Raw genomic sequence first — 20,842 nt, forward strand, 5'->3', positions numbered from 1 at the left:
TATCCACAATTAACATAGCTAATATGTAGAAGAACTGGGATTTTAGTTCCAATTTACTCACCATAAAAGTCCAGTTTTTGCCCATTAGTATACAAGGCTTTAAAAATAAATTTGTTTCACGTCACCACAATTTTCACTGTAATTTTCAGGGTCATTTTTAAAGGTGGAGAGTAGAAAGAAACTAAGTACCAGCTGCAGCTCTCACCAGCGCAATGACGTCAGCCAAGGTGACAGCGATACTTGCAAAACTTCAAGAATGTGCACTTGTTAAACATCCAGTGCTTTTCTTAAATAAGAAGTCTCTACTCTGCGCCTCTAGATTATTTCTGATTCACATGATAATTTATCTTAATCTATTTGCAAACCGGTAACTCTACTCTTTATTCTCCAAAAGATATCTCTTCAGACACCAAAATGCATTCTTTCCATCAGTAGTAAATTCACTACCGCATTTGATGCTTGAAGAGTATCACTATCATGAAGATATCCCTTTTCTTGGTTTACATTATATTCTTTTGACTTGCCTTCTTATTTAACCCTGTATTTTATGTTTTACACTGTATATTTTCTAACTTTTTTTTATACCCCTTTTCTCTTTCTATTTCCTCATTGCACATATTCCCCAATGTTGTTGGGATTTGACTCTTTTCTTTTCTCCCATGTCAGTCCCAAAACTCCTATGGCTGAATTCTTGGGGCATGTACCCACACAAATGTGACTTGAAGAATGCTTACCAAAATGCCATGTAGCTATATCCAAGTAATAAGATTTAGGAGAATACCAATTTTTCTTACCCCTTTCTCTTTGATTTTTTTCTTTACCAAGGAACAAATATTATATATTGATACAGAATATATACGTTGATATATATATCTCAATCTTCCCCTCAAAATAAATCCCTGATGATGGTACCAAGATATATGTTCAAGGAAACTGTAAAAATCTGGAAGAAATCAATCAGAGGTGAATTTTTAATAATCTGATGGTCAGGCAGACTTTAAGCATGTCACCAAAAATCAAAACTATAAGCTGAAAAATTGATATAGTTGACTACATAAAATTTTAATGATTCCACACAGTAAAGAAAATCCCTATAACTAATTATGAGGGCAATGACACAGTGAAAGAATAGATATTTGTTCCAAAGATCCGAAAGGACAAAGCTTCCTTTCCAGTAGATCGTCATCCAGCACCTACTTTAGCCTTTACATGTCTTTCTTTCCTCATTGATGACACTAAGGCTAGTGATGCTGCCTTAGAGGGCTCTCATAAGAAGCAGATGGGGAAAAAAAAAAAAACATTCTTTCTCAGTGGTTCTACCCTAGGGGTGACTGCCCCCCAGAGGGACCTTGGGCAGTATCTGTGCTAGTTTGGGTTATCGTAACTAGGGATTGCTGCTGACATCTAGTGGATGGAGGTCGGAGGTGCTGTTCAACATCCTACAATGCAAGGACAGCCACCCAGAACAAAGAATTATCCAGCCCCAAATATCAGTAGTATTGTTGAAAAACTCTGGTCTGTGGAGGTTTTGCAGAGCATCTTTCATGTAGTAAGAGCTCAGTGAATGTTAGTCATAATTACATCTTTTCTCATCCATCACCTCTGTACGCACGTCCAGTCCCTATGTGCATTTGCACCCTGCCACTTATGTCTTAAGGACACGACATGATTTGAGGTATGTCTTCTTCATTCTGCACCCATTTATTATTTTCTGTTTCCTTAGTGCTTTTCACTTCCTGCCTCCCTTTCCAAACCTCCACTACCAACCAGATGTTTGACCTCTTTTTTCAAAATCCAGATAATTTCCTTTCTGAATTCTTACTGCTCTGACTCTCTACTTTTAATCTGGTTATGTTGTCATGATCGTCTAGATAGATTAAAAGTCCTTGAGGGAAAAGATGACTTTATATTCATTATTAAAACCCCCTACAGTGCCTACTCTGTGTAAAGCCTGCACAGAGGAGACAAGCGACTCATGCTTGTCAATGTGAACTACTTTGGCAATTCCATTTTTATACAATTCTTGCAATGATAAAAAAAAATAATAAATTCCTGAGAATGCACTTATAGCCCTGTCTTTGGGTCGCTTAGCACAAGTCGTCTTGCATTGTTTGGAATTCCTATAACCCATTTAAATGAGCTTATTGTCCGTGCACATGAGGATTATTCAGTATGTTCAAGCAAATAGTGACCAACACTGACAATGGATACTTTTCCGTCTCTACCTACTCCGCTGGTCCAGTATTCAAGCCATTGTTGCTCACATGAATGTACACCTGCCAGACTGTGGCCAGGGCCTCAGACGTGGAACTGCCGCTTTCATTTTAATTTAAGAAAAATAGAAATTGACTGGGAGGTATTTATGCAAATCAGGAAGGTTCTGAGGAATTATCTGGCAGCCATGTTAATGGATGTTCCATTCTTAGAAATGAATCTCACATTTTGCTTCTCCCATCAGAAGGGGCTCTGTGTAGTCATTTATGCCCGCAGATGATTGGATCCGACCAGAAGACACTTGACGCACCTCATGCATGGCAATGAATCCAAATCCTATTTGGTCGGGAGTGTCCCTCAAGCTACAGTGGAGATCACTTTGGACTGGGGAAAGGGCAGTCATGGGAGGGCCTTCCAAGTGGCAGAATTTTCTGCCTTTTCCATATCACTGAATTCCTCAGGAAATGCTGTGCACTTGAGCCACACCTGAAGCAGTACTTCTTCAGGTGAGAAAAGTAAACTTACCTTAAGTTGTTTTAAACACAACGTTTGTGGTAGTTTGTTACGGCAGCCCTAGGAGATGAATACAGTGAACTTAACAGACAAAAATCCCTGCCCTTGTGATGTTTTCATTCCAGCTGGGTGCAGACACCCAAGAAATAAGTAAAATGTATTGTTTTTTTTTTATTGTGATCAGTAAGATAGAGCATAATGAAGCAGGACAAGGAGACTGGGATTAAGGGAAGGGGTGTGGTTGTAAATTAAGCCTCATCAGGCAAGACCTTACTAAGAAGGGGGTGTTCAAGTGGAACTTGAAGGAAGAGAGGGAACACGTCACATAGGGGTATGGAGGAAAAGCCTTGGAGAGAGAGGGATATGAAATGTTCCCAGTCCTGGGACTGGAGGTGCCTGGCATATTGAAGGAACTATCAGGAAGCAAGGGTCAAAAGACCAGAACATGTAGAACTTTTTTTTACTTGGGTTTATCCATTTACTCAGCATATCTTTATTGAGCATATACTATGTATATTATTTCATGGCATTCTTACAACAGCCTAGAGAGGTAGGTATAAAATCCCCACTTAACAGATAAAACTCTGATGCTCTGCTTAAGATTACTCAGCTCATATATGGTGGCACTCGAATAGGAATCCAAATTCAATGTCCTTTCTCCAGCACAGGAATGGCTTATATAAATATTTGTTATCTTGTTTAAAATTCACCTGCAAGTGTTTAAACTCATATGACAATCTCAATAAGCTCGCTTGCTTCTGAGGTCAATGCAAATGTGCTTTGAGCTAAGAAGTGCCCTTGGGAGATTAGAGGGGCTCCTACTTTGGCAAAGGTTGGGCTGTGCACAGCTGTCTCCCATTATGTCCTTGGACTCGTGCAGTAGCTTTGTGACTCCAGGTAGCACTGGACTGAAAATTTATCTCTTTAAATGGCTTAAGTGTGTGTGTTTTTCTTAATATCCCAAAAAGCCATATTCGTGAAGAGGGACAAAAGGAGAAATGCCGTGTAAGGAGAATAAATAAATGTAAAAATCAGGGTAGTCACACATTATCATTGGTAGCAGCCCCTCAACACAGAAAAGAGAACAGAGAAGACACCTATTCCTAATTCAAGCAGTTGTATCCCAGTTGCAAACCTCTCAGGCTTCATCCGATTTGCCTCCCATATTGCTCACTGTATGTCATGTCCTGGTGTGTTACCAGAAGAAACCAGAGAAATACACTGGTGGAGGAACCAAAACCAAGCTCTACCTTCTGCTCCTGACATTAGAGCCCAGAGGGGATTACTAAGCCCCCTGGGCAACTCCTACTCTTCCATGCAAAGGACCGTCTGAATATCTAATGGAAGTAGTTAAAGATATGTGATCAGTGCTTAACTGGCATGCTCCATCTCCTAAATAATTCTGTATAAACAGAAACTTGCATATTTATGATGCCTCTCTGCCACTTCTTTTCTATTTTCATTTGGTTGGTTTGGGGAAAAATTCCAGGTGTATTTGTTTCATGTAAATACTATACTTCTTTATCATATTAATAAGGGAAGAGGTAGGAGAATCAAGACAATTCAGTGAGTTGTGCTGAAGTAGACGCTCAATAAATACTGTCTGAAAAATGATTTATGTAAATGAGGGAGATTCTGGCTTGGCGAGGAAATGTTCATGGGTTCAGGGATGTGGTTTCATAGAACTGAGCCTGGCAATAGAACATGCTCACAGGAGAACTGGACCCCATTCCTGACCCAGTGGATGTTGGCATTCTCCTATAGCCATTCTTGTCGATGGCAGGGAGTTGGATGGGGAAGGACAAAGAGAGGGACAGGGAAGGCTGAAAAAAAGCTCTGTAGGCTCAAAAGGATGTGTGTTGGAAAGAACTCTGAATTAACAATATATAGTGGCAGCTCAGACCTGGGCATCCAAATTAGTTAGGGGATTGGCTAATAGCTACAATAAAGATGGTCCAAAAGCAGAGGCTGAAACAAAACAGAAATGTACATCTTTCTCATAAACCAGTCAGGTCAGGCAGGGGATCCACAATGGAATCCAGGACCCATGTTTGGAAAAGATCAGGGCTGTGGTTTGCCTTCTGTGGTGGTATGTTCAGCACGTTGTAGTAGCTTTGCAACCCCAAGTATCATTGGACTCTTAGGTCATAGGCAGACCTGTTCTGACACCCTCTAGGGTATTATTGTCTTCCCTATGTCCTACACCATATCCAGCCTTCTAGAAGGGGACAAGAAGGAAGAGAAGAGGATGAATCTTTTTCTTTTTTTTTTTTTTTTAAGGACATTTACTGCAAGCCTTCCTCCCACTTTCCTCCATTCTCCATTGACCAGAGGTGAATCACATGACCACACACAGCTGCAAGGGAGGCAGGGAAGTGCTTTCTAGCCAAGTAGCCATGTGCCCAGGTACAGCCCAGAGTGTGGAAGTAAGATTCCATTACTTCAGGAAGACCTAGCTTTCTATTGGATTTTGGATGAATTTCTTGCTATATCTTAACTTAAAGACTTAGTCGGGAGAAGAGAGAATTTCTCCACCAAAGCCCATAAATTCCAAGCTCTGCCCCACCCCTGCATTCTTTCTCCTTCTTCAAATCTCATTTATTTCTAGTCCCCTACCTTCTGTTGCATGTAGACATCGTAAAGTGTCATCCTAGAGTCACTTAGCTGCAAGCAAGAGACCTCTCAGAGCTCATTGTCCCTCCCACACTGATCTAGGCCACTCCCACCAACAGCCTTAAGCCTTGAAATGTCCAGTTTCCAGGTAGAGCACTGAGCGCTATCTTCCTAATGCGAAGGACCAAGACAAAGGAGAATCTCCAGCTAGGTGTGTGTCTACCTTCTTTTCCTCCCAGATGCCCAGGACTTGTCCCCTGGTACACTATGCTTCAGAAGCAATGTTCACTCATCACAGTTCACACTCACATCCTCCCCAGGAGCAGCCTAGTTGATTCTCTGTCTCAGACAGGAGAACTAGGCTCTGCACACTTTGCTTTGTCTTCATTTTTTTAATTATTCTTTCTTATTTGAGAGGGAGAGAGCACAAGTAGGGGAGAAGGGCAGAGGAAGAGAGAGAGGATCTCAAACAGGCTCCACATTCGGTGTGAAGCCTGAAGTGGAGCTTGATCCCACGACCCTGAGATCATGACTTGAGCCAAAATTAAGAGGTGGATGCTTAACTGAACCAACCACTCTCAATCTCTTTAAAATAATTCGTACCAGGACGTTTAAGACAAAAATTATAGAAGGTCATAGGGTATCCTTGTTGATAGTGGTTCAACACAAATAGAAGACATTGAAAGATTTGCTTTAAAATATGACCTCTGCTCTGTTATTCAGAACATCCTGGTCCTGCAATGAGTGTTTTGTTTGTCATTCATTTTTAATGAGTCAAGAGTCCTTAATTTTCAATTTACGGTGTAATTTAAAATCATTTTGAAATGTACTCTGTCTAGGTTCAGCCCTGCATTTAGTGTCCTTGAAGTCAGTAGCTTAAGGTGGCTTGTGTTTTAGGTACACAATGCTGAATTGAAACTCAAATCCTTTCTGGTAATAAATAATAAATAATCCTTTAACTCAAAATTTTATGGTAATTTTCATCTTCTGGATACTCAAGGAGAGTACTTTCAAATCACAACCACATAGTTAACACATACAAAAAAGTCCCAACACAATAGTTAATTACTATGAAGGAGTTTATTGCCATGTTAGGTGTCTGTTTTTAGACCCAAGTGAAAATATGATCTTCTATTAATGCAGAGAAAGGAAAAATGTGATCTGAGACGTTTTCCCAGTTGCATAAGAAAACACAATTTAGACCCTATCTCATAAATGGTTTTGATGGACACAACTTAGTTTCTCTACGGCAGCTCCTTTGTGAAAAATGCTGAAACCTGCCTTTCTGGGGCACATCAAAGGCTTAGCCTGAGAGAGAAGAGGTGGCTGGGGAAGGCTGGCCCACTGCTTGACTGCTTGGTACACCATTCTCTGTGCTGCCATTCACTCAGTCTTTGTTGACAGCCCAGGTCCGAACAAGGATTATTCACTTTTGTAATCACTGGTGTGCTGGTGACCTGTGTAAACAAGAAAATAAGTGAAGTGAGCCATAACTCCACCAGTGTGTGCGGGGAATGAGGAGCCGTTATTGATGTTTAAAATGTAGATCTTTTCAAAATGGCGGCAATTTTATATTCAAAAACTGGTTTCATCCCAATGCAATATTTGACCGAGTTAGAGTAGAATAACTCCAGTTTCTGAAATTCACTCAAATAGGAATGATCTGATTTGCCATTAAAATGGTGCATCTAGGGCCACCTGGGTGGCCCAGTCAGTTGAGTGTCCAATTCCTGATTTTGGCTAAGGTCATGATCTCAGGGTCATGGGATTCAGCCCCATGTTGGCCTCCACGCTGGGCCTGCTTGAGATTCTCTCTCTCTCTCCCTCTGCTTCTCTCTCTCTCTCTCTCTCTCTCTCTAAAATAAATAAATAAAATTTAAAAAAATACATAAAATGTTGCCTCTATTCCATGTTCTCCAGAACACCTAGATTCAAGTGACTCACACTCCTATGATAGCTGTAGCCATATTTACTGACTTTTTACTCTGCTGAACACCATGGCAAGGGATCTATGAACACTCATTTATTCTTCAATCTGGTCCCATGAGTTTTGTGTATCACTATGCAATCTATTTCACAGATGAGGAAACTACAGTTCAGAATGCAGGTTATCTTGTCCTTGGTTTTATAACTTGTTACGTTTTGAGCTGTGGGTTTCAAGTTCTCACTCTAAATTCTATTGTTGCCTTGAGAAACTTTCCCTAAGGGCTAAAACACAAAAAAACTTGAGAGGAAATGTCTTGAAATTATTATGCATTTAAGGTTTTTTCTTCTTCTTTTTCTTTTCTTATATTTATGTACATGGCCAAAAAACAACTACAAAGATCACATTGTATTTGTCCTTTTCTCCAGTTGGTTATCTACCTACTGACTTTGCTAATTTCCCTCATCATTAATTGCTTGGTAGATGACAATAGCTAAGTAAAGGAATGAAAATGATGAAATCCAATTCATTCATTGGTTCATTGGTTGATTCACTGTGTATTGATTTATCATGTGCCAGGCACTTTTCCAGGCTATTGAGCTACCCTGAACTTGCCCTCTTGAGAAAGATGAAAACAATAAGTAGTGTAAATATACTGTGGAATACATTTTGATAATGGGAAGTGCCAAAGACAAAAAAAGAACCAGAGAAATGTCAGGGTAGGGAAATATTGAAATGTTAGATGGGAGGCCATCTAACAAAGGTAACACTTGAGTAGGTATTGAGAGGAAGTTAGGAAATAGGGGAGAGCCTTAAGTGTGTAGGGAAAGACCATTGCAGCAGAGGGCATAGCACATGTAAAGGTCCTGAGGCAGGAGCATGCCTGGGAGTTTGAGAAAGAGCCAGGAGGCCAGTGAGTCTAGAGTGAGTAAGTGAAGGCAGAGGAGAAGGACACAATGCATAATATGAACTAGTTACATAGGTTGTCGTTGCTTAGGGTAAGAACTTGGCTTTGACTCCAAATGAGATGCTTTTGAGTAAAGGGGTTACAGAAACATGAAATGGGCCTTTCTTGGCTGTATTGAGGCTATTTGGGGTGGGTATGGATGGGGAGGAAACTGGGGGCACTAGTGTGGAAGCTATTGGAGTATTCCAGGCAGAAGACTATGGTGGTCCAGGCCAGGATGAGGTCTTCCTCCTTCCTTTCAGTTTCATAAATTGGTGCTTCAAGTCTACCACATCGAAGAGGATGAGTGATCAAATGACATATAACTGGCCCTTTATATGTGATCATCCATTATATTGCATTTTCTGAGGAAACACATCTCCTTTGGGAGACTGTGTTCCAGAAAAACAGCCCTCTTGATTTAAGCAGAGTGGATCAGTAAGAGTTGGTGTTTTTTTTTTATTTGATTAGATTATGGTGTTTATTTTTTTTTAATTTTTTTAACGTTTATTCATTTTTTGAGAGACAGAGACAGAGCGTGAGTGGGGGAGGAACAGAGAGAGAGGGAGACACAGAATCCAAAGCAGGCTCCAGGCTCTGAACTGAGAGCACAGAGCCCGACGCGGGGCTCGAACTCACAAACTGTGAGATCATGACCTGAGCCGAAGTTGGGCGCTCAACCGACTGAGCCACCCAGTCGCCCATAGATTATGATGTTCATTAAATGAGAAGTGTGGTGGTTGAGTCCATTATTTAAACAAACTTACACACACAACTATTTTAGGGGCCCTCCTATCTTACAGATGCTTCACGTCCGCTCTTTCTTTCTTTCTTTCTTTCTTTCTTTCTTTCTTTCTTTCTTTCTTTCTTTCTTTCTTTCTTTCTCAAGACAACTCTAGGCAACAGGCATAATTATTCCCATTTTGCAGATCAGGAAATCAAGTGTTGGAGATTCTGTGTAAAATCTCATACAGCTGGGCGGAAAGACTCTTCACATCTGTACACTCTGGCTCCAAAGCTCCCTGTATATGTAATAGATATTCTTTATTTTAAAAAGATTAGTTTCAAATAGTGCTTACTTGATACTGGATAATGTTTTTAATTGAATTATTGATTCAGTAGCTGTCCAGTCATCTGGAAGATTATTTGCGCTGGGAGCTGTCATTCTTGAACGTGAACCAGAATCTGCTGGAGGGCATGTTCAAACACAGATGGCAGGGCTCTGCCCCCAGAGTCTCTCATTTACCTGGCCTCAGGTGGGGCCCATGAGTCTGCATTTCCAACAAGCCTCTACGTGATGCTGATGCTGCTAGTTTGTGGGGCCACACTTTGCCAATCCTATCCTTTTCCCCATAAACACATTGAAGATCAGAGAGGTTACCTATTTTCAACATCAGTAAAAACCCTTCCCACTTGAATTAACTATGACCGGAAACTTGAACTACAGAGAAACAAAGCTAACTCTCATAAATGAAAATTGAGGGTTTGTTGCTTCTTTGCTTGTTTTCAGGCAAAAGTAGAAACCATACAGCCATCTTTGTTCTTACATTTTCTCCTAATTTATTATCTCCTTTTGAAAATTTAATCAAGAGGAACCCTGCCCCATCTCACACACATTTCATTTCCCCTGCCTATTTTCTTTCCTCCTTCCCACTTTGAAATTTCTATTGTGCTTTGTAGTTGCTCAGAAGACTTTCAAAAACATCATCTTGTGGACAGATCTGCTACAAACAGGGTTGATGAAGGCTCTAGTGATAGCTACCCAGACTCCCACTGAATCAGAGTTAATTTTTTTTTTTTTTTTATGGAATTAGAGATGATTTGTGAATCTTGGACTAGAAACCTCCTTTGGCAGAATCCGTCAGAATCCATTTTTGATGTCTGGCACTAGTAGCAAACTTCTTTGCAGTCAGTTGTGGGAACCAGCTGTTTGGTTCTCCTTGTCCTTTGACGCGGAGCTCAAATGTCATGTCTTCCGTGAAGCCTTCCATGGCTCAGGCTCAAACCAGACTACTTGTTCTACTTTTCTTCCTGGAGAACTCCGTTCACACTTCTGTGTTCCCCAGTATGCAACCCACCACCTAATTTCAAATGCCTGACTCACTGACCAGACTTGCTATCAATAAGGACAGAGGCTGACTGTCCATCTGTTTTATGCATATGGAACCCATCACAATTCTCGAGACTCCATTTGCTGAGCAGATGAGGGACAGCAGAGCAAAGTAGCGAGAGGCATGAGCTTTGAGGTCAGGCAGACTTGTTTGGAGACCAAATTCTTCTATACCTGTCATAAAGGTATAACTTCACAGGTATGAAGCTTCCCTGTAGGGGGCGCCTGAGTGGCTCACTGGGTTGAGCTTCTGACTTCCGCTCAGGTCATGCATAATCTGCTGTTCATGAGTTCAAGCCCCACGTGGGGCTTGCTGCTGTCAGCGTGGAGCCCATTTCAGTCCCCTATCCCCTCTCTGCCCCTCCCCCTCTCTCACTCTCTCTCTCTCAAAAATAAACATTAAAAAATCATAAAGCTTCCCTGTTGGCTCGGTTTCTTCATCTGTAAAATGGGGAAACAGCACCAGTATCACTCAGAGTTGTGAAAAATTAATATTATTTTTGTTTAAGCCATGCAACATCTCAACAACACCGCTTAACTTGTGGAAAGAGCTGAATAAATATTAAATGTCAATCTGATGTTCACAGGCACTCTTTAACCCCTATAGGGTTAAACTGAAATTGAGCCCTAACTTCATAGCCGCATAAATTGTGGAGATCCAAAGCCCTTCCCTTAATTTATATCAATTTCTAGGAGTTCACATCCTTATGACCTTTCTTGCCTCTGGGTCCTCTGCCTTTATGTTTTCTGCTTTTTTATGTATACAGTGGAGACATGACCCCTATGCCAGATTGCAGACACACACACACACACATACACACACACACCTGCACACTTGTGAACAAGGCAGAGTTTACTGAGGGTTTAAGGTTGCAAGGCTACATTCATGATCTTTCACTGTCTCTCTGGCTTCCCCCTTTCTTCTCTCCCTTCCATCCCCAAATCTGCTCCTCACACCTTCCTGTCTGAATTATTCTTCTCCCAGTTCATCTTTCATTATGCAGAGCCCTTAGGAACCACTGTATTTTACCTTCCTGAACTTCCACACTCAAACTCAACAAGAGGCTCCGTAGAGCCAGGGGTCTCGTGCCTACCAGGGCCCACCTTCCTCAGAGGGTCTGTGGCTGAGCACTGCACCTGTTCTATCATTCCAGCTGTTACTACTATTTTCAAATTTCTCACTATGAGGGATTCCCTTCCTTCCTTCCTTCCTTCCTTCCTTCCTTCCTTCCTTCCTTCCTTCCTTCCTTCCTTCCTCCCTCCCTCCCTCCCTCCCTCCCTCCCTCCCTCCCTCCCTCCCTCCTTCCTTCCTTCCTTCCTTCCTTCCTTCCTTCCTTCCTTCCTTCCTTCCTTCCTTCCTTTCTTCCTTTTTTTCCTAGTATTGCTGAGTTAATATCACCAGGTGTCATTTTCATGCCCATCCGAGTCCAAAACTGGGTCCTTCTTCCCAGGACTCTGATGATGAAGGAAGAATTCATATCCATGATACCCAGGCTTAAAAGGCACTAAGTAAGAACCCAGGAAACCACCTAGTGCAAACTTACAAAACTACAGAGGGAATATGTGCTATAGTTTAAATGTGGGACTTTCCTGAGTTCAGTGGATTTTTAGGTACATAAAACACACAGTAATGATCCTTTTCCAGTTCCAATACAGCATCTGACTTTATGGAGATGTTAAACCAGTTTGAGGGTTTTTGGTTTCTATCTTTCTTCCTTTTGCCCCTTTGCTCAAAGAAATGGGGCTTCTTTTTTTTTTTTTTTTTTAAAGAAATGGTGCTTTGCTCTTTGCTAATGAGCTGGATCCTTGTGAGAAAAATAAGATAAAATAAAATAACTATTTCCCTATCACCTTTGGGCTGAATAATTCCTATTTCATTTTCTGGGAAGCTAAATTTTCAAGGGACTTCACTGAGAGAGTGCAGAAAAGCAGACATCGTAGTGATTTAGGGGAAAGTGATGACAGACTCTCTACAAGAAAAGAAACAAAAATTAATGACAAATCGCATTAAAAGATGACAGATTATTTTCATTGTGGGAAACAGACCTTGAAGACAAACAGTTTTATGTGTGAATTTGATCAAAAGCATGATTCTCAGCTAATTTCTTGGTTGTAAATTAAATTATTGCTTTAGAGACATAAAAATATAGATATACACAATTTCCTTCTGCTCTTCTGGATATATTCATCTTTTCCAAGAATGCTTGTCCATATATTTAATGACTGCAGATAATGGATTTTAAAAGTGTATTTAAAAAGTTAATCCTCTTGAGGACCTATTTTGAATGGAAAATATCTCCCACCAGATTTTATTTTGGAAAATTAAAGGCAATACTCAGGCATTGAGATAACATTTAGGTAAGTGTATGTGAGTCATTTTCCCCACTCTGCTGATAGTCTTTGTGGCTAATCACGAAACTGACTGCAAAGTACATTGTAGATGAGTCTCCTTGTCCTAGCACCCAGGTGGCTGAGAGCAGATACCTTGAAGAGTGTGGTGGGGGGCAGGGTAGGGATGTGACCTTGGCCTATAGCATAGATCAGCAAACTTCTTCTGCCAAGATCCAGATAATAAATATTTTAGGCTTTGTGAACCGGACGGTCTATTTTACAACTATTTGATCCTGCAGTTGTAGACCAAAAACAGCCACAGACAACATGTAAATAAAGAGTGTGGCTATGTTCCAATAAAACTCTGTTGACAAAAGCAGATTGTGAGCTGCAGGCTGTCAACTCCTGACTCCTGGCTTAGAGGGATATTTGGTCACACGTTGACCCACAAGCTTCTTGTTTCTCATTTTCACAGTCTCTGTGTATGTCCCAAATGCTGGTCCACAAAGTGGGGATTAAAACCTCAGGAAGAACCCTGACACTCCCTGCTGTCCATCAGCACAGAACAGGAGCAGAAAAACAGAAAGGGCATTAAGAACAACGGTTCTCCTTTCAAAGTTGGGTGCCACTGTTTTATCTGGAGTCAGAACCGTTTGACAGATCACAACACACAGATAGAGGCATTTACAAAATATGTACTAAGTGCCTACTGTTTGGCTCTGTGCTAGTACTGAAATACATGGGTTACTGTGCTGATCAAGTCCCTGCAGGTGTGAGGCTTTTTTCTGGTAAGGGAGAGGCACAGCCTGAGAGGGAAAGGAGCCCAGACAGAGAGGGAGGCGTTGAAGTGAGTCTCCTCTCTGAAAGTGGGACTCTGGTAAGGAGCTGCGTACTGGCAGAGAAACATTGGCCTCTTGCATGTGAGCAGGTGTAATAAAACACAGATGCCTGGTGTCAGCTGAACAACAGAGAGAACATGGCTTAAGACACAGTTCCCTCCTTTAAGAAGCTTCGAGTCTGGCAAGGGAAAAAAAGCAAGCAACAATTTGAATGACAACTTGACAGTCTGAATTCCTAAATACTCTGGCAGACCCCGAAATTCACAGAAAAGGAAGTAAAGCCAGTTGTATGAGCCAATGCCTAGTAACCTCACAATTCTTCATTAATACACATACTAACAACACACCTTTCTTCCAACTATCAAACTGGCAAAAAATACAAAGACTGTGTTTTCCACTGTTAGTGTGAGGAAAGAGAACTCTAATGCACTTTGGATTAGAGTCCAAATCAATAAAGCCTTTCTGGGTGGACCATTTGTCAGTGTCTAAGTAAATTTTAAATGGGTATTTCTTTTGAATCAGCAGTTTCCAAGATGAGTCTCAACTGGAGAAAAATACTTGCACATATGTGCAAAAAGGCAGGTGTAAAGTGTTTACTACTACATAGTTAATAATTTTGAAACAGGAAAAACTGAGCGTCCAGCCACAGGGAACTGTTTTAATAATAGCACATCCATACTAAGAGCTGTTATGCAGTCATGGAGAAGAATCGAGTAGATCTATATGAATTTCCATAAAATGTATTAGAAAAATGTGTGTAATAGAAGAACAAGATTACTTATGGGATGTGTGTGGGTATAGTTTGTAAATCTGGTAGAATATATGTCAAATTGTGTGGTGGTTAATGGGACAAATGAGAGGCGACGAACGGTAAGTGGGTGTGTTTTCCACTTCACGCAAATAAATTTTTTAATTTTTTTGTATTTAAAAATAACCATTAATACAATGTGAATTATAAGACAGTTGCACAGTAAAAAAAATGCCCACTGTGGCAAGCTCACCCTTAATTCTAGAAGGGACTACACTTCAGTTATCAAATCTACACCCTTGGAGTTCCTTGTTTACTTTGAACACTGTATTTCTTCGAGTGGGGAGTGGGAGTCATTTCTTTCTTCCTGCTATTTTCCCAGGATATGTAAAGTCCTATTCCTAGTGATAATGTCTGAAAATGAACATAATCCAAAGGTCCTCACTTTGCAATGTTTGCAGTAAGATTTCGGCATCTTAGCATTTAAGTGTTTTCAGATTACATCCATTTAAACATCTGTGATTCATTATCGTAAATATCACAGTTGTGTGGGACCATATGTTTCGGCTTGCAGCATATATATATAAAGAAAAAGCACTGGCAATAAATTTCAGGAACCTTAGACTTGCCGTGGGTATGTGCAAAAAGAACATTTTCAGACACGTGGGGCCTTCTATAATCACAGCAATATACTTGAGATCCCATATAAGAATCCTTCAATTGCAAAAGTTGCCAGTTTTGATGGAAAGCTATGATTTACATTTGGCTCATGCTCGTCCCATGATAATTTAGGTAGGGTGGGAAGCGGAACAAAGGCCTTTAGACGCAGTGGCTTTGACTTCCTTAGGAAATGAACATGGGCTATTGTTGAGTGAAGAAATCACAAGAAAATGGGACACCTTTAACAAGTGATGAGACGCTCTTGGCAGGCATCCTCCTCCATTCCCACGAGGCTGAAGCTAGAGACGATGCCATATGGCATAAGGGATGCAATGAAAATCTCTTGGCAACTGGAGGATGAATAGACATGACCTACAGGGATGATCATTTTCTTGCTTACATCAGAAAGCCATATATGCATACAAGAATTAATTGTGCTTCATGTATTGTAAGCCAGATCATCTTATTTTAATTTCCTGATAAGGTTTTGTCAACTAGACAGAACCAATTTGTTATCACAGCTGGCGAGCGTCTCACCCACCACAATTAGGGAAGAAGCTGAATGAATTAATTGGTTGCAACCAAAGAGTCGGCTAATATTTCTGATTGCCAGCTCTTGCCAGGATTAGCACTGAGCTGAGCCAGAAGGATAACCTGTAAGAGGCTTGTGCCCTGAAAGTACTCCCAGGTTACCAAAAGATAGGTCAGGAGAAAATTATGAAGGTGTAGAAAGTGGTGTTCCACGCTCTATGGAAGTTTGATTGGCATAGCTGCTGGTTATTATCAAGCCACCGACCTTGTCAATATTGAGCCTGTTCTTTAGGAGGGATTGTTGCCTCAGATAGTGTACTTGGGCTCCCAAGCAATACTCTATCTTCAGGAAATGTTCCTAAACCCTCTCTGGAATGTAGGTGGCATAAGGCCATCTCTGTGCAGAAGCATTCTTGGTATCCACAGGGAATGAAGCATGGGTTGTTCAAAATGCCTCAGGATGTTTTACACAGAAGATACTCATCCACGCACTGTCTACAGATTCTTTATGAGTTTTATGAAAATCAAACCATACTTAAGATCATGGATCAAAATGCCATGCTCCTTTTGTCCTCCACCCCCATGATGTTTTGTTTGCTGTGATCTGGGAATCTGTGATCGCTTTGTAGTGCAATAGCAGGATGTTGGTCTTCAGAAAGTCCAGATCTCAATAGTTCTTCGATAAAAGTTTTAGATAGATCACTGATAGCAAATTCCACAGTAAGCTTTTCTCCCAGCCTTTAAAAGCTCTTGAATACTTCTAGATGTTCTGGGGCTGCATAATGATCTGGCGGGGCCTCATTCATGCATTTTCCTTACCCTTCTTCAGATTGTAAGTGTTTCCTAAATTTTGACCTACAGAAACTTCTAGCTTCTGCTGTATGGGTTTTTCCCTGATGGATCTAATCGCTTACTTCAAGATTGCACTCAACTCTGTCTTTGATACCTCTTTCAGCTCTAGACAGACTGTCTAACTTCTGTTAAGCCATATGCTCCTAGGCTGTAGAATAACTTCTAACACTTACTTTGGGTTCCCCCAGTCCTGGAACAATCCACCCGCTGTATCTTCTCCCAGAACCTGGGACAGGACTCTACAATAGATGTAAAAAAGCCAAGCTCAAGCCCTGCTACTTACAGATGTGTGACCTAAAGAAGTTTGCTTTGGGGTCCCTGGGTGGCTCCATCAGTTAAGCGTCTGACTTTGGCTCAGGCCATGATCTTGTGGTTTGTGAGTTTGAGCCCCTTGTCGGGCTCTGTGCTGACACTGCAGAGCCTGCTTCAGATTCTCTGTCCCCCTCTCTCTCTGCCCCTCCCCTGCTCATTCTCTCTCTCACGCATGTGCTATCTCAAAAATAAACATTTAGAAAAGAAGAAATTAGCTTAATCTCTCTGGGCTTCAATTTCCTCATCTCTATGGTATTATCATCAAAGGACTGTTGAAAAGATGAAAGAAATATTTGTCAGTGGTTAGTGCACTGCCTGACATTTATAAAATGTTCTGCAAGGAACTATATATAGAAGATAGCTGTATATCTATCTATTTACAGAAGTATATGTAACTATATACAGAAGTATATCTGTATATAGGTATATATCTAACCGTATGTAGAAGACATCTTCTATAGAAGATAGATGTCAAACCTAAAAAATCAGCACCATTATGGTTTTGTAGGGTGCCTTGAAGATATAGGGAAATGCTTCAGGTGATTATTAATGCCTGTTCATATGAGCTAACACTCATTTAACTTGGATACTGTTGGCATTTATGTTCACTGAACTAGTTTAGAACTGGAGTGAATGTTGTCTTGCTAGAATCCTCAGCGAGTCTGATGTTATTACAGATTTTTGATACCCAGCCAATTTGCCCATTTTCTTGGATCAAGTAGGTTGGGAAACTAACCCCGTACAGATTGGTTTGTTGATTTTATATAAAGAGAGGCAAACCAAGAAACAGTTATAGACAACTGTCTCCTAATTATAGACAACAAACTGATGGTTACCAGAATGGAGATGGGTAGGGGAATGGGTTAAATAGGTGATGGGGATGAAGGGGTACACTTGTTGTGATGAGCACTGGCCATTGTATGGAAGTGTTGAATCACTACATTGTACCCTTGAAACAAATCCTATATTGTGTGTTAATTAACTGGAATTTAAATAAAAACTTAAAAAAACAAACTTAACATTTACTTCTCCCAAAACCCACCTTCCTCTTTTCCATTTGAACATTTAGAGATATTGTTTACTGAGCACTGCTTCCGATGATAGATTATAAGGTCTTTAGGAGATGGGACTGTGTCTTCTCTATTAATGGTAGCACCTTATACATTTATTTTACTATTTGTAAATCAGAATCTGATTCAATACACATTCCCTGAAGACTCATTTTGCAGGACTTTTGTTTGTTTGCTCATCTTGAACATTTTTATTTATTTCCAAATGTTGGATTACCACTGCTACACTCCTACCTGCTTTCATCTCCAAGTCCCCCTAATCCCTTCTGAAACCTTCCGTGGTAGTGTAGTAAAAGACCAGTTGATCATTCCACCTAGAGTTCTAGGAAAGAGGTTGGGTCAAAGCTAAAGGCCCTTTAGATCCACGATGCTGTCTTGGTAAATTGATGGTGTGACGTCAAGGTTATAATTAGATCTTCAAACTCTCATAGTCAATTAAAATATGTGCCTATGTTGATTTGTATACTTTCACTATTTGGGTTATGTATTAGTATAAATATTTACCTGAAAAGCTATAATTCATCACTTCGAATGTTTCTAATGTGTTGCTGCATTCTTAAACACAATTTTATTATGGCTTAAGGCCAAAGCATTGTTTAGAAGAACACATCCAATTTTATAATAAAACATAGCGAAAATATACAGGAATTTGCTTTCTAAGCAATTTTTAGAGAACACATCTCCTTCATAAAGTGAGAAATACTCGTTGATAATCCCTCATCTTGGATGCTTTCTGATAATGATGAGCATGCTCATTAGTTGACTTTCTCTTGCTGCTGGGAATAAGTTATTATGTTTACCTATGATTTGTTTGCTTGTAATTTCTACCCTGTGGTGCTTGTTTGGCCTTTTGATACAATGAAGAAATGGAATGTTCATCCTTCAACAGGGCAACCCTCCAGATCTTCTAGACACTGAATATCATGAAGGCAGATAATCTAGCATAAAGATAATATTCATCTTTATGTTAGCATTTATCCCTTACTGCCTACTATCCTGAGCACTGTAAGTGGAAAAAATATATTTTTAATGGGTTGCTAGATGAAAATGTTGAGAGTTAGAATAATAGAATCTCCCAATTGTAAGAGACATCATCCAACACCAGAATCTCTTCCACACCATTCCTGCTGAATAGCCATTTAGGCTCTACTTGAAAGAATCTAGAAATAAGCAAATTATTTCATCCAGAAATACTGGTCCTTCCAAATGGTAATCTGAATTTCTTCAGGCTTTTCTAGTATTTGAACAATAAGGAGTTCATGCAAATAACAATATTTGCACTATACATTCTTATAGCCTCCACCTGCACAATTGTAACACCTCACCTTACCCCCTCCCCTGGCCATCGTTGAGATGATTTCTGAAAGACCTCACCCAAACTCATAAATTATTCTCCCAGGACCCCTCCTTCTGGCCTCTTTGTTGCTTAACGTACCTGAAAAGCTGTTGAAGGAAGAGTGTCCTCATGGCTCTTTGTGAGAAGGCTGCTTCTCAAAGTCCATCTCTTGGATCGTCAAAGCCATGAACCCCCAAGATGCCAGGAGACCCACATGTACTATAGCCTCCATTGTATGAGAGCAAAGTGAAGGTGTACTCCATTCAGAAATGGGGCCAAGCCACCATTCACCATCGCTGTTTGTAGGGAACCAGGCTAACAGAGCTTGAGATTACCTAAATTGCCTGTGGTTTGTGCATCTTTAAGCTTGTATATATAGCTTATGCCTTTCTTGAACTACAAACCCATGGGGCTAGACTAGGAAGCCAATTTTGAGTTCTGTCTATTCCTTCTGTTTCTGCCTGTCTCTAAGTGCCCACAAAGAAGTTGTCCTCCTTACAGGTCCCTTCCTTGTTATGTAGATATGCCCACGCAGTTGACAGGTACTTGGGAAATCACAGGTCTGATTGCATCAGACATGATCAGGATCTGAATCATGATTTAGGCTCAGACAAGACACTCTGCCACATGTCCCCAGACAACTCCAACTGCAAGGCCAAAAATCTGGAATGTTGCTGTGGACCAAGTCTCTCTTATCATTAACAGAAATAGGGAGGGAGGCACATTTGCACATAATTACTAGATAGCTCAGAAACTAAAGGCTATGTAAGAGACATGTGCTAGTCCTATGGAAATCAGTGAGACGGAATCTCTGTAAATCTGAGACTTGGTGATTCTCAAAGCTGCTGAGTCTGTGATTAATATTTCGCTGATCGGGTGACTTTCAATCGACTTCCTCAAATCTTCATGAGTTTGGGCCATCATTCTCAGTTTTGTTTGGGGAGTTTCAAATTTGCTTAGCTGTCAGGTTGCAGTTCTGCTGTTTATTCATTCAATGAACAGGGTTGAGTGTATATTGTGTCAGGCACTATGCCATATAAAGTAATTCCAATTTGAAATACAAATTCATAGTGATTATAAGTACCGTGGGATAGACGATGCACAGTATTCTTTCAGAAAACAATCTGCCATGTTTTAAAGAATCTGTAACAGGAGGAAATGTAACCCTGACAGAAAAGACTGGTTTGAGAGCTAGCAGCTCAGTTTTTAGTGGTAGGCAGAAAATGCCCTGAAAGCAGATGTGGGCCCTGTCTTGTTCCAAGAGGAAGCCCTTAAGGGTTTACATGGCAAAATAGGTTTCTGCAGAAGATCACTTGACAAGATCATTCATTATGATATCTTTGCCTCGATAGAATTGAAACTCTATTTTATCAAAGTTGGAATCAAAACATAAGATGATATTAAGACTGTGCATTCTGCACCCATCAAAGCTACAAAGACTTTGCAGGTGAAATGTATTCCAGAGCTAATCAGTCATGGGTAAGAACATGCCCACAACCTTATAGAAGCTATGCACATGTCAGTGCTGATTCCAGGCCAACAATGGAGTACAGGATACAATTAAATGTGTTCAGGAATCAGAAGGGTAGAATGAATGAAGGCTGGGGGAGGTGCCTATTGTATCATCTGGGGATCTGGCCCAATGTGGGTAGGACTGAACATATGTTAATGAAAGTTAGATTGGCTAGAACATTTGAGAAATGAAGGAGTTCAGGGAAACCGTAAGAAATGCTTTCTGTTTCTCTCAGTTGGGCAAGTCCATAGAGCCTCTGGACTAAGCCTTATGAGCTCTTTTAAAGGGAGTTGGTACCTCTGGATGCCAGTGGGATCCTGAGGGATGTGA

The 20,842-nt window shown here is 40.6% G+C and overlaps 1 protein-coding gene and 1 long non-coding RNA gene across 3 annotated transcripts in view; one reads left to right on the plus strand and one right to left on the minus strand.

Moving 5' to 3' along the window:
- Positions 1–20,842, plus strand: part of CDH13 (cadherin 13) — a 1,101,550-nt gene that overhangs the window by 407,587 nt on the left and 673,121 nt on the right. The gene's annotated exons all lie outside the window — the stretch shown is intronic.
- LOC131499805 (uncharacterized) lies at positions 6,432–19,626 on the minus strand. Its single transcript, XR_009256072.1, has 3 exons — positions 19,099–19,626; positions 16,455–16,520; positions 6,432–6,797 (listed from the first exon to the last, which is right to left on the minus strand). It is a non-coding gene; the product is annotated as an uncharacterized LOC131499805 (long non-coding RNA).

The sequence above is a fragment of the Neofelis nebulosa genome, chromosome 17, assembly GCF_028018385.1.
Source record: "Neofelis nebulosa isolate mNeoNeb1 chromosome 17, mNeoNeb1.pri, whole genome shotgun sequence".
NCBI classification, from domain to species: domain Eukaryota; kingdom Metazoa; phylum Chordata; class Mammalia; order Carnivora; family Felidae; genus Neofelis; species Neofelis nebulosa.